General features: G+C 45.2%; 1 protein-coding gene across 1 annotated transcript in view; it reads left to right on the forward strand.

Moving 5' to 3' along the window:
* Positions 1-13,842, forward strand: part of EZR (ezrin) — a 45,932-nt gene that overhangs the window by 9,778 nt on the left and 22,312 nt on the right. The window lies entirely within an intron of this gene.

A 13,842-nucleotide genomic window follows, 5' to 3' on the forward strand; every position in this document is an offset into this window, starting at 1 on the left:
ATTGTCCCCGAGCCCTTCCCCCTCTCTGGAAATGAGGTCCCAGGACCTGCCTCGCACTGTGTGTAGCAGGGTCTCTTTGTCACACAGAGGACAGTGTAAATGTGGCCACTCCACTTGGAACAAGTGAATTCTGATCTGATTAAAAGCTTTCATACCTCATGGTGGGCATCCTTTTTTTTTTTAACCCCTGACTTAAACAGCCTAATAATGCAATAGATTTTTGGCCTGCTTTTTTCTCCTGTTCCCACAGTGAATACCACCACAACCCTCCGTAAAATTCATCTGTCATTCAACAAGTAGAGAAGCTACTGTATGCCAGGTTATTTTGGTCCTGGGAGTATGTTGGTGAGCAAGATGGGGGCAGTTCCTGCTTTCAAGACCCTTACACTGTAGTGGAGAAAGATAGCTGCTGTCAGGGGGTGATGGGAGCTGGGGTCCGCTCTCATCCCAGCTTTGCCAAGAGGCGCAGGTACTTGTATCCTCTTCACTGATTGTTTTCTTGGTTGAAGAGTTGAAACCCCAAGCAGAGTGACTTAGCCAACAGCATGTGACTTTTTTTTCTGTTTTTTTTGGTAAATCACCGTTGCATTGGGCCGTGAGCCAAGGTGACATTTCTTCAGGAACCTGTTTTAACAGTAGGTTTGGTGATAAGTACATGGTCATTTGCAATACCTGCTTGGATTCTTCCATCATTTCTCAAGCATTTGTTTTTGTGAAATTTATTCTTTCTGAATAATATTTTGCATGTTGTACCATTATTGGACTTCTCTGGTGGCTCAGACAGTAAAGCGTCTGTCTACAATGTGGGAGACCCGGGTTCGATCCCTGGGTGGGGAAGATCCTCTGGAGAAGGAAATGGCAATCCACTCCAGTACTATTGCCTGGAAAATCCCATGGACAGAGGAGCCAGGTAGGCAACAGTCCATGGGGTCGCAAAGAGTCGGACACGACTGAGCGACTTCACTTCACCATTACTACGTCTATAGGTTTTTTTGGTAAAACAGGTTTTAGAAACATATCCAACATTGTTCCTTAAGTTTTTAAAGAGAAAACTGAATCACAGATCACTTGGTAGAAGCTTAGAACATAAGTTTTAAATTGGAACCGCCTCTTTATTTATGAAAATATATATTAGTATTCTCGTCAAGCTGTTTCACTGCCTTGATTACATAATTAAGGATGTTGCTCGTTGGGTGTTCAAGTATCTGCTTACATAATACATTGCTGTTTGGGTGGGACTCTTAAGTGGGACTTAGATAGGGAGATAGGGTGAGGAAAACCTGATGTTTATTAAGAAACTGGCCAAACAGGGCAGTTTGGAAGTATAAGATGACAAAGTTGCAGAGGGATTGGGGAGCCATTGAACATTGACTAAACTTTAATAATATTAAGTTGCTTAGTCATGTCCAACTCTTTGCGACCCCATGGGCTGTAGCTTGCCAGGCTCCTCTGTCCATGGGATTCTTCAGATAAGAATACTGGAGTGGGTTGCCATTTCCTTTTCCAGGGGATCTTCCTGACTCAGGGATCAAACCTGCATCTCTTAGGTATCCTTCATTGGCAGGCAGGTTCTTTACCACTAGCACCACCTAAGGAATAGTTTTTAATTGTGGGCTATGATGGGACATGGTGGTTTTGTATTTGTGTATGCTTATATATATTTATATATGTATCTAAGCTTAAAATGTATTTAAAGTCCATTAGGGCTACATACTGAAGTTTTTACAAGTGAAGTGATATACAATGGTCTTAAAATGTACTAGCAAAAAAAAATTTTTAAGTGGTAGAGTGGATGAGTCAGGAGTCTTGGATGAGGAGTCCACCACTCTGTTCTCTCTGCTTTTGTGAATGTTTCCAGTTTTCCAAAAAGGTTTTTTTTTTTTTTTAAGCACCTTGTAGGGGCAGAAGGGAAAGATGCCGTCACTTTTTCAAATCACCAGATCCCCCCAGGATCTGGCCCCCAGAGGAGAACCGCAGCTCTTAGCCCTTTGGTGCTCTGAAGAGATGGGGGACTGACTTAACCCCACCTGGGCCCTCTCACCCTCCACACTCCTTTTATTAAAGGAGAGCTCAGGTCAGAATTGCAGTGACTTGGAAACACACAGAACTGTCTGTTCCCAGTTGGTTCCTCTATGACTCTGTATTCCCACGATTTTTTTTTTTCTTGGTGGGGGAAGGGGTGACCCAACTAGAAATAGGTCATTGTCTCAATAGCTGCATTCTCGAAGCTGAAAATTGGAAATGAGCACACTCAAGGGTGGGGCATTACTTAGTGGAATCTTGAGCAGCCATTTGAAGAGATGAGTGTGCAGTCCGTGCTGGGACTGGGGGTGGGGTGGGAGGAGGTGAGACCCGCAGGAAATGCAGCAGCCGGGAGCTGCAGGGGCTGGTGGGTGGGCTTGAGAAGCAGCCACCGGGTCTCCTCACTCCCGTCCAGGAACCGCCTACAGAATTACAATCCCGCTCCAGATGTAACATACTTGATTGTGACAAAGTATAAATTGAAGAGGTTATTTTTTTATAAACTTCCTATAATTTCAGAAACAAAGGGATTTAAAGGCACAAGTTCAACTGAAGTTGGCTTACTCAAAGCAGATTTTGTTTGCTGATTTTTTTTTTGTTTGTTTTTTAGCTTGGATTAAAAAAAAAAAACAACACATTGTTTGGGGTCTCTGTTTTTGAAAGATGGTAGAAGTAAAGACTTCTTGGTCAAGTTCAAGTACACCTTATCAAAGCTCCTTACAGGAGAAATATTATTTAACACCGTTCCCAGTGTAGAAGTTAGTAATAATACTGCAGCACATGTGATCTTAACTAGGGGCAACGATTTATTTCAGAAATGGTGCAAGGTTTTAGCGTGGCTTATTTCATATGCCCTTCGCTAAAACATCAGGTTAGCAAAGGAACTACGTGGTTTTGACACTTTAATTCTTTCACGAGCTTTTCCCCCACTGGATTAGAAAACTGTTCATAAACTTCTAAATTTACTAAGAAAACACTGTGCTCCAGGTGGAATGAAGTTTAGTCTATAGGCCTTTAATTTCCTGTGTTTTATGAGCCTGGAATTAAAAACCATTGTAGCATGTGATAGCCCTTTTGGCCCTGTCCCTTGCGTTCTTTTATGGGATCCTGAGTTTGTGGATATGATTAACCTCCCTTCTCAGTGAACTAAATCAGTGCTGAAATCGTATGCCACATCTAGTAAAGCTGAAATGACATATATCACAGAATCAAGAATCCACAAGCCCAGTAGATACAGAGAAGGTGACCTCGAATGATGATCTGTTTTACCTGCCCGGAGCCGGGAGAGCAGAGGTGGGTATAGATTATTTGTGTTTCTGGGAAGAAACAGGTTTCTTTTGCAAAAGGTAAACTTTCTCTCTGTTTTTACCCCTTCCTACAGAAAGTGGTGTCCGTGTGTCTAGTTTAAAATGTATACACAGGGTGTATGTGATTCCCCGTGTAGAGGTAGTCAGTTCCTACTCACAGACGCTCCCAATAAAAGATCGTAAAAATCAAGAGCCAGCAGGTATCAGGGATATTATTTTCACGTGCCATGGGCAGGTAGGGAAATCCCACCAGGTTACCCTGCAGCGCGGACCTGGAACTTGGATGAGAGTGAGGATGCTTGCGTTTGTCAGGGGGCTGGCAAGTGGTTTCTCACGGCCTCAGTTTCCTTCCCAAGGTAGTGCCTCAGCTGGTGAACCGCGGGGAGGGTGTAGCACTGACTGTTTGCAAAACCCCAGTTTTAAAGTAGAGGAGGGGACTGATCCTCCTTTTTAGTGGGACACTCAGAAAGTTCCCTTCCAGCTCTAAAGTCAGGATTTTCTCTAGTTATGAGCACAGGCGGGACTGGTTTGTCAGCTTTTTGTATTGTTAAGCAGCCTTGGCTGACAGGAAGTGGGTCTGGGGGCAGGAAGTGGCCTACTTTCAGAGGAAAAGGAGCTCTTTAGAAAGACTCGGGATTTCACTTCATGTTCTTGAAATTATACGATGGGTATTAGTGGATCTGAGCTCTTTTTTCCTGTCTGTATCATCTATCCATATACTTTACAGACTTTACACTCTGGAATTTGGAAATAACAAACTTCAAAATTTTAAAATCAGTGAAGATACAGCTTTAGGACTAACATTTTAAGAGCTATACAACTATAAATATTTTTAATAGGGAAGGAAATTTCTAGGCCTCAGTTTCTCAACCTTTGAAAGAAGGTATTCAGGCTAACTTTTACCTAAATACCCATTTAGAGTCATCCTACGAAATAGTTACCCCTCCTCCCTATTCTGTGGTTTCTTTGATAGCTCAGTTGGTAAAGAATCCACCTGCAATGCAGGAGACCCTGGTTCGATTGCTGGGCCAGGGGAGATCCCCTGGAGAAGGGATAGGCTACCCGCTCCAGTATTCTTGGGCTTCCGTGGTGGCTCAGCTGGTAAAGAATCCAACTGCAATGCGGGAGACCTGGGTTCGATCCCTGAGTTGGGAAGATCCCGTGGAGAAGGGAAGGGCTACCCACTCCAGTATTCTGGCCTAGAAAATTCCATGGACTGTACAGTCCATGGGGTCATAAAGAGTCGTACATGACTGAGTGGCTTTCACTTTTCTTTCCTCCCTATTCTAACTGTTCTACTTAGAACGTATATTTATGTAACATAAATAGGATCTAAAATATGGCATAATGTAGATACCTGAAACAGAAGTTATAGGGAAATTCCAAGACCCAGCTTTCACGTTTCACTCTGCCCTGTTATTATCTACAGCATGTTAAGAATTTAGCTTTTTCCCTGTAAGCTTAGCCTAAAGGTGGTGGAGGAGAGCAGTTTGGAAATGAGAGGTATGTAGTGTGGGTTTTCATGATCCACTCTAAGTTCCCAATACTCCTTAAAGTGATACGAATTCTCTGTAACATAAGGTAGATGCTCACCCCATGGCATCCTGACTCTCTGAAGATGGGAACCAAGAAACTCTACCCTATTGCTGCTTGGTTTGTAGTAGAGTCACATTGGCTTATTTGACATTGAACTCTCTAGATCTGACTTGACTTTTCATCAGTCTGTGTGCGTGTGCTAATTCGCTTCAGTCGTGTCCCTATGGACTGTAGCCCACCAGGGTCCTCTGTCCATAGGATTCTCCAGGCAAGAATACTGAAGTGGGTCGCCATGCCCTCCTCCAGGGGATCTTCCTGACCTCAGGATCGAACCCATGTCTCTTACCTCTCCTGAATTGGCAGGCGGGTTCTTGGCATGGAGGAGTGGGCGGGGAGGGCAGGGCTGTTGGGATCCGGAAGGATGATGGCTTTGCCTAAGGTGCTCAATTGTGCTGGGTTAAATTCAGTTTCTTGACAAATACTACCTACAGGGAATTGGAGTCTTTCTTACTGTCAGTCTCAATCTGAATATAGAACTTCCTGCTGGAGGAATGACCATTATCACAGGGATGCAGTCATCTAGAACTCCCTGATGGACGCCAGGAGACCAGGGGAAACCAACACAGGCATCCCCCTGTCCTTGTAGTCCCAGGAATAGCGCCTATCCGTGATTCAGGAAGCGAGGCCAGCACTTTGACCTCGTCAGGAGTTGTCATGAGTGGACTCTTGTAGCCCTAACGTTTGATGGTTTTATTATTCCTATTACTGGGCAATAAGAGGCTGCTCTATTATCCTGGTTTTGTACAGTTTTACAGAAACTTGAATAGAATGCGAGTTTGTGTCTGTCTTACCCATGTGTCTCAGCTGGGTTGTTGTGCTTCAGACCAGTTGATGGTGTGTGGAATTCTTACTGCATTGCCTGGCAGTTTGTGTTCTGATGAATTCCATAGACTTTTTGTTTTACAGGATTTGTGGAGCTAGAGGGCCAGTTTTCTTTGCCATCTGGAAAATTTTCCTAAGCCTAACCAGCCAGTTTCTTCACCTTGATTCTTTTTCTTCTTTAACCTTGAAAAAGAAGACAAGAGATAACGATTGGGTACAAGTGGCACAGTGCTAAAGAATCCATCTGGCAATGCAGGAGATGCAAGAGACAGGGGTTCGGTCCCTGGGTTGGGAAGATCCCCTGGAGAAGGAAATGGCAACCCGCTCCGGGATTCTTGCCTGGAAAATTCCATGGATAGAGGAGCCTGGTGGGCTGCACTTCATGGGGTTGGAAGAGTCTGACATGACTGGGCACAAGCACACACACATACTTTATCTTGAGTTTAAAACTTAAGATACAGAGGAGCGTGAAAGGAAGGAGTAATAATAAAAATTACCATCCATTGGTGGTCAGGTTTGCCATAGGGTTATATTATTAGTAAGATGTAGTCAGCCGTTCTTCACACCTTCTCTAAAGGTCAGTAAACCACGTGAAGTCGGGTGTTAAGAGCTCGCGCTTACACGTGTGCCTCTGGAAGTGCTGAACCCGGCTTGCCTTCAGGTGCCTGGTGACGTGTAGCCGCTGCTCGTGGTGGCAGCGTTTTAGAGCCACCCCTGCCTCCCTCTTGACTGACAGCGTAGTTGATGTCTTGGCCACTACGGTCAGTATCAGTTTACTGTGGACATTACTCCATTTAATGAAAATTGTGTTTTAAGGCCACATTTCTATTTTACTCGTCTTCTCTCTGTACAGTGTGTTCATTTTTTTGACGTACTGGTTTTGTTTTGACCTCTCTATGCTTACAAGAATGGTGTACCACACGGGCGTTTTCTCAACTGCCTTTCATGAACAGAACGCTAGGCACTTCTAAAAAACTATATGCTTATTAGGAACTGTAGCGATGTAAAGTATGGTCATCGGATTTTTAATGGCAACTATTTTGTAGAATTTTGTTTATAATAAACAGTGTTACTGGGGGCAGCACTGAACATCTAAGACAACCACTTCATTTTATAGAAACAAAGTTGTCTGTAACATCAGCCATTGCCACGACCTTGTGAGGAGGATGAGTGATGTGGCCCAAGAGGAGCTAAACAACAAAAGATCACTTGGCCTTTGGGGCTTTCCGACTTGGCTTTCTAAGTTGGCTGAATTCACAGGTCTGCGTTTCTACACTTAGCTGATTGCTTGATCAGGTTTGCTGAGCTCATGGTAATGATTTACAGAGGGTAGTTATCTGTTAGCCGGCATTTGTAAATGACCGCTGTGTGTCATAGCTAACGCTGGGACTTTACTGAGTTGGAGTATTGTTCATGGAGATTGATTTTTATCTTAAAGGAGATCAGGCTGCAAAGAGGACTAAAACAGGGATTCCTCTGTGGAGACATCTCATTAAGAAAACCTGTCGGTGTGAGTTCAGGTCTAGTACTGAACGAGAGCCTGCTGCTGCTGCTAAGTCGCTTCAGTCGTGTCCGACTCTGAGGCCCCATAGACGGCAGCCCACCAGGCTTCCCCGTCCCTGGGACTCTCCAGGCAAGAACACTGGAGTGGGTTGCCATTGCCTTCTCCAATGCGTGAAAGTGAAAAGTGAAAGTGAAGTCGCTCAGTCATGTCTGACTCTTCACGACCCCATGGACTGCAGCCCACCAGGCTCCTCTGTCCATGGGATTTTCCAGGCAAGAGTGCTGGAGTGGGGTGCCATCGCCTTCTCCGGAACTAAAGCCTAGTCAAGAGTATTTTCCTGTGGTGGAGGATCAGTAGTAGCCGTCAGTACATTAACCTTGGGGGCTTCTCCGGCCGGTGGGTGACACTCCAGTGTGTGTGTGTGTTGGGGGTGCTGGGTGGGAGGAGATGGATCCCAGGTGCTCAGGGCCAAGAGCCCAGGGCGCAGAGCAGAAGCAATGTTGTAACAAATTCAGTGAAGACTTTTGAAAGTGGTCCACATCCTCCCCAGCGACAAAAGTTAAAAGGAAACAAAACTGGGGTGGGGGGAGCCATTAATCTTGTCAAAAGAAGCTGTGGCTCCTGCATGTTCAGAGTGCTAGCCAGGCCTCTTTCCCCGAGGGCCGGGCTGCCTGGGTGTGGCCTGTCTCGTGAGCGGGGAAGAGCGGGGCCCACCCAGCCTCCTGAGTCAGCACCTTTGGGCCCGGGGCCCAGGAAGCTGTTTGGACAAGCTCTCCAGGTTAACTCTGCGGTGCGTTCAAGTTCGAGAACCCCTGGCGGAGCATGGGGGCTTGGGGGGAGCAGCCTATAAGGCGTGGCTGCTCCTGCCTCCTCTGTGCCCAGGAAGCAGGCCTGGTGTGGCCTCAGCGAACGGGCCCTGGAGGGGTTTAGGGGGTGACTCCACGAAAGGAAAACACAGAGGTAGTATTGAAAAATACAGAGGTAGTTAAGGTTGAGATAAAAAAAGATTTTGGGCACTTCATTGAATGCTGGCGATGGTGTGCTCCATACCATCGGAGTTAAGTACAAAACAAGACTCTGTTGCTGCTTAAAATTTAGAGAAAGAACTTGAGTTGCTTGGGATACCCCTGAACAAGAGAGCCTGGGTTCTCCCTTCGGCCCATGGGAGGGCTGCTCCCTCTGCCCACCTGCTCCTGGTCTGTACAGGGAAGGGCCTCATAGGCCTGTGGCCTCCAGTGCCAGGGCACCCCGGGGCGGGCAGGAGTCAGTGCTTGGTTTGGCAAGCTGGCACCTTCTTCCTGAGAACACAGCGTATTTTTATTTACAGCTTAAATGACACAGTACGACTGAAGCGATTTAGCAGCAGCAGCAGCACACTTAAATTGCATTTTGGTTTAAAAAATGCATTTTCTTTCATCTTCGCCCCTAAATTTTTTTTTATCCATTTGAATACCACATTGACCATCAGATCAGATCAGATCAGTCACTCAGTCGTGTCCTACTCTTTGCGACCCCATGAACTGCAGCACGCCAGGCCTCCCTGTCCATCACCAACTCCTGGAGTTCACTCAGACTCATGTCCATCAAGTCAGTGATGCCATCCAGCCATCTCATCCTCTGTCCTCCCCTTCTCCTCCTGCCCCCAATCCCTCCCAGCATCAGAGTCTTTTCCAATGAATCAACTTTTCGCGTGAGGTGGCCAAAGTACTGTCTAGTTCAAATGACTTGTTTTCCAGCTGTTTCATATATATCATCACCAAAGAACATGGCAAGTAATAAGGAAGGTCTGCAACCCAAAATATCCACCAGCAGTGAATAGACAGACGAAAGGGATCCAGGTGGCGGAATATTACTTGGTAGTGAAAAAGGGGGAGTGCTCATCCATGATACAAGGGATAAGTCTTGAAAACATCAAGTGACAAAAGCAAGACCCCAAAGACCACATGGTAAAATGATTCTGTTTCTATGAAGTGTCCAAAATAGAGAAATCTGTGGAGACAGAAAGTCGATTCTTGGTTGCCAGTGCTGGGAGGAAGGCGTAATAGGATTGACTGCCAGCGGGCATGGGATTTCTTTCTGGGGTGATGAAATGTTTCTAAAATTAGTGGGGTTGGTTGCATAACTCTGAGAAGTTAGTAAAAACCACCGAAGTGCACATTTTAAATGGTGAGTTTTATGGGATGTAAGTTATATTCTAACAAAGCTGTTGTAGACTAATGATTCAAGGATGAAAAACCAAAATACAGTATCGTCTCAGTAATTATTCAGTACGTGAACCAAAATAGCACCTGAAGAAGATTTTACAGTTCGTTTCAGTTGTTAAACTTTTTTTCCTCCTCACACTCCTGGGCTTTCGTTCTCCCATTTGTGGGAGAAATTTTACCGGACAACTTCCTGTCAGAGCCTTTCTAAGCATTTGAAGGCTCTTATCCAAATATTTGAAAACTGTGGAAGCTGCTGAAGTGGCACTTTGGAAGAGGGCGGGGATGTTGAAAACAGCCGCTGACATTTTAAATGATTAAGAAAGGTCAGGCCCTCGGCGTAATCTTGGTGGTGCTTAGATAGTTGTGCTCACACTAATTTTGAGTAAATGCAGGTGTGATAATATAGGGATTTAATCTGTTATTGCCGAGTCCACTGCGTGCAGTCCAAACATTCAAATGTTACTATTTGAATTTCCCTTTCTCAGTGGGTTTCCTGATTCCGGGTATATAGTAAAATCACTGCAAACTTGTTTCCCCTGCAGTATTCTGGCTTCTAAATCACCTAAACTGGGTTGGTCTATTAAGATGTAAAGCAGCTGCTTGTTTGTGGAAGAACTGGTCTTGAAATTCTCCTTCCTGTCTTGGTCTTCAGTACGGTGTGAATTTATTTTGTAAAAAGTGTGGCGGGAGAGGTTATCTTTCTTACACGGAGTTTAAAGTAGTTCAGGAGGAAGTAGACATTTCTCAAAGGAAAAATTGCAAGACTAGATTTCCTTACTAAAGTGAGGAGAGATTAGTGAGGTGGGTAATTTGACAGCCAGAAATTCAGCTTACATATATACGGGTTACAAGTAAAATAATAGTATTTTATGGTCACCTCTCTCTCTTCCGTATCTCAGACTCTTAGAAGGCATTTTAGATACCACTGATAAAATTACACTGAGAAGGCTCAAAAATCATGTTTTCCAAAGTACTGTCCTGGAATTTCACAATTTGCATGATTACCGTATACTCTCAAAGCCTTTTGATTAACTAAACAAAGAAAACAGAAACTGAGAGCCTCAAGCTGCGTGACCTCAGAATACTGCCTCCCCACCCCCAGGCCTTTTCCCCTCTCTCGAGGTTCAGATAGTTGTGCAGAAAGTGCCAGCCACGGGGTGGATGGTGCAGTGTCGGAAGCCACTCCTGTCGTTAAGCTGTAGAATGCAGAGTTGGAAGATCCTTACAGATAAGTCTTTCCATTTTACAGCCGACTGAGCTGGGAATGCCTCCCCCACACTGGGGGCTGGGACCACGGGGGCCGGGGCGGGAGAAGGCCTGGGCTCAGAGGCAGGTCCGGCTGTCCGTCTGCCTTGTGTTCGAGTGCCCATCTGCTGGACAGAATGAGCCAAGGGGACGGCAGGTTTCAGATTGGGGTTTAACACCTTTATTCCTTATTGGGAAAAGAGTTGTCAGGTGCATTGGAGCAACAGAACCTGTACTGTATCGTGTGTCTGGTTGGAGAGGAGCATCCCCCTCTTTGGGCATGTGAAAACAGGTGTGAGCTTCTCCTTTGTCCGGGAAAACAGTCTCCCAGCCGGCTCGTGATTTTCATGATTTTCACGTGAATTTACCACCGCTCTGCGTGCCTTGCCAGAGGAGGAGCCAAGGTGCGTGTGTGCTCAGCCCTGTTCACGTCTTTGCACCCTGTGGACCGTAGCCCATTAGGCTCCTCTGCCCATGGGATTCTCCAGACAAGAATGCTGGAGTGGGTGGCCATTTCCTCCTCCAGGGGATCTTCCCCACCTAGGGACTCAAACCCAGGTCTCCTGTGTCTCCTGCATTGGCAGGCACATTCTTTACCACTGAGCCACCTGGGAAGCCCCTAAAACACATTATCTTACTCTAAAATTCTGACCTAGTATACAACTGTTTAAAAAAGTCTCATTATTGTAGAGTGCTAATGTGATTCCCATATTGAAACTTACTAATGAATTCCCATTATAAATAGTGGAGTGTGGTTAGGTCTGTTCCTTTAGGTTCACCTCATTATTGTAGAGTGCTAATGTGACTCCCATATTGAAACTTACTTATGAATTCCCATTATAGATAGTGGAGTGTGCTTATGTCTGGTTCCTTTAGGTTCTGACATTTTAGAAATCTAATTGCATCTTCATGCCATAGCTTCAAATGGAGTAGCGTTTGAAGGAGCAACATGAATTATTAAATTTATCATCTACACCAGCCACATGGTTCTTTGTGTGTATATAAGGGGTGAGGGTACCTGGGCAAAATTAAACTTTTATCACTGCTGCCCCCTTCAGACACAGCAGAATGTTAGAAAGGGTTCAGCCTGGGAAAAAACACTGCCCTTTTGGGGGTAGATTTTAAATGACTAACTGCACACCCACACCGCACATTCCTATGGGATTTTGCTGCCTTCAGAGAATATTGCTTTTAATAAAAGTGTGTGATCTGGGGGAGGATAGAAAGGCAGTAAAGATGGCAAAACACGGTGGTTTTCTCCAGTCTGCGAGTCTTTTGGGTTTGCGTGGTGATGCATTTAAGCCCTGGACCTCCAGCTTCTCATGGGACCATTCTCACGTTTGTGATGTGAAGCACGGAATCCCACTTTATTTCCGTGGCACCACTACAAACATAAGAGCTTGCTTTTTCCAGGTACACTTAAAACAACTAATTATATCAGGGAAGCCAGACAAGATAATAAATAGGAGAGTTGGGACGCCAAAGCCCGATTTCTTTAAAAAACAAAAAAACAACCCTGGATAAGTGGACCAAAACATGCAGATGAATGGTCCCAATCTTCTGAGTAAATGTATTACTTTAAACTGTGAAAGTTCACGCTGTATTTCCGCACATTGTGACAGATGTGTAAAGTAACGCTCTACTGATGGAGCATAGGCCCCAGCCCCTGTGAGGGGTGTGAGGAGGCTGGGGGCGCGTCAAGCACACACACGTCCAGTTCTGCAGGGCCGCTTGGGCTTATTCACGTGGTGTTCACGAGTGTCTGGCTGTCATGAGTTCTCCCGTCTCGACCTTGGTCTCAAGATGGTTGACTGTATGCCGTTAGTGAAACACGCATATACTGATCACAGTTACCTTGACTTTGTGCTTTTGAGGGTTGTCTGAGAGTGTTAGTGCCTCCCTGAATTCGAACTGGGGCCAGTTAGCTGTTCCTTCTGACGGGGCTGGTGGGGAGACGCCTGCTTCCCGCTGCCCGGCCCGTGGTCAGAAGAGCCTTGCCCCCTCTCCGGCTTGTGTTCCTGGTCCTGCGCCAGATTGCATGATCACCAGTGTGCTGGACTCGGGAAAGTTCCTAGAAAGATCAGGCCAGGTGACACTTGGCACAACGTCCCGGAGCTGCTGAGGGTGATTTTAAGTCCCTGTGGCGGGAAGGGCAGTTTTTGCAGGTTGCACAGACCCTCCTGATAACACTTAATTTTTAAGAAGTTCATTTTCTATGTATCACTGGGTTGTTACATCTTAACCTTAGTAATAAGTATTCATTTTGCAGATTATTGCTTTTTCAAAGAGTTGTGTGAACTTTGAGTCAAATGTGAACCTGCTCAGAACCTTAAAATAGCTTCCCCTCCCCCCTAAATTCCTGTTAATAAGTTTGCAAAATGGTTAAAAATGGTGTGGTGATCACTTTTTTATGTTAATTATTAGCATTGGTCTTAGGAGGTGACTTTTTTTTTCTCTTCCTCAGATTTAGAGGTGATCGAGGTTTAGAAGTTACGAGTCTGAAGTGTGAGCCTCTGGTCTCTAGTATTCATCTCAACCGGGGTAGAAGCTTTGGGCCCACATCATCTGGTCGTTCAGTTTCTGAGTCAGTAAATAATAGAGAGAAGCCTGTTTGAGGTCCAGCGTTTGTCAGCGCCCGTCTCCCCACTGTAGTCTCAAGTGCGGCATCTGCTGTAGGCTTCTGAGTGTAACCTGGAGCTGCATTTGTTACAGAATGTTTGCGTTTGGGGCTGCTTTTCACATCTCTCATATGTGCCCTTGGAACCATAATTTAGAGAGAGAGACTTGCTTTATTTTGTGCTTCATAACAGCCATTTCGTGACTTCTTTAAAATATTGCTGTCAGGAAAAGGAAGAAACTTGGGCTTTATGTTTTGATAAACTTGAAGTCTCTAAAATGTGCCTAGTCTTGCTTCTTCGTAAACTTCATTTCTTGAATATGTAGACTTGAGATTGGAGAGGAAACTTTTTAAAACCTGGAGCATTGTGCCTCCCTTCCCTATGTTATATTGGGCAGAGACCTTTTAAGACGGACTGGATGTATGTATCCATCGTCACAGTTTTGAGCCTTAGGGAAAAAACGACGTGAACAAAAATTAGTCTTTACGACTTCAAATCTATGTATCCAGCCAGGGCCTCACGCA

Source organism: Bubalus bubalis, chromosome 10 (genome assembly GCF_019923935.1).
Source record: "Bubalus bubalis isolate 160015118507 breed Murrah chromosome 10, NDDB_SH_1, whole genome shotgun sequence".
NCBI classification, from domain to species: domain Eukaryota; kingdom Metazoa; phylum Chordata; class Mammalia; order Artiodactyla; family Bovidae; genus Bubalus; species Bubalus bubalis.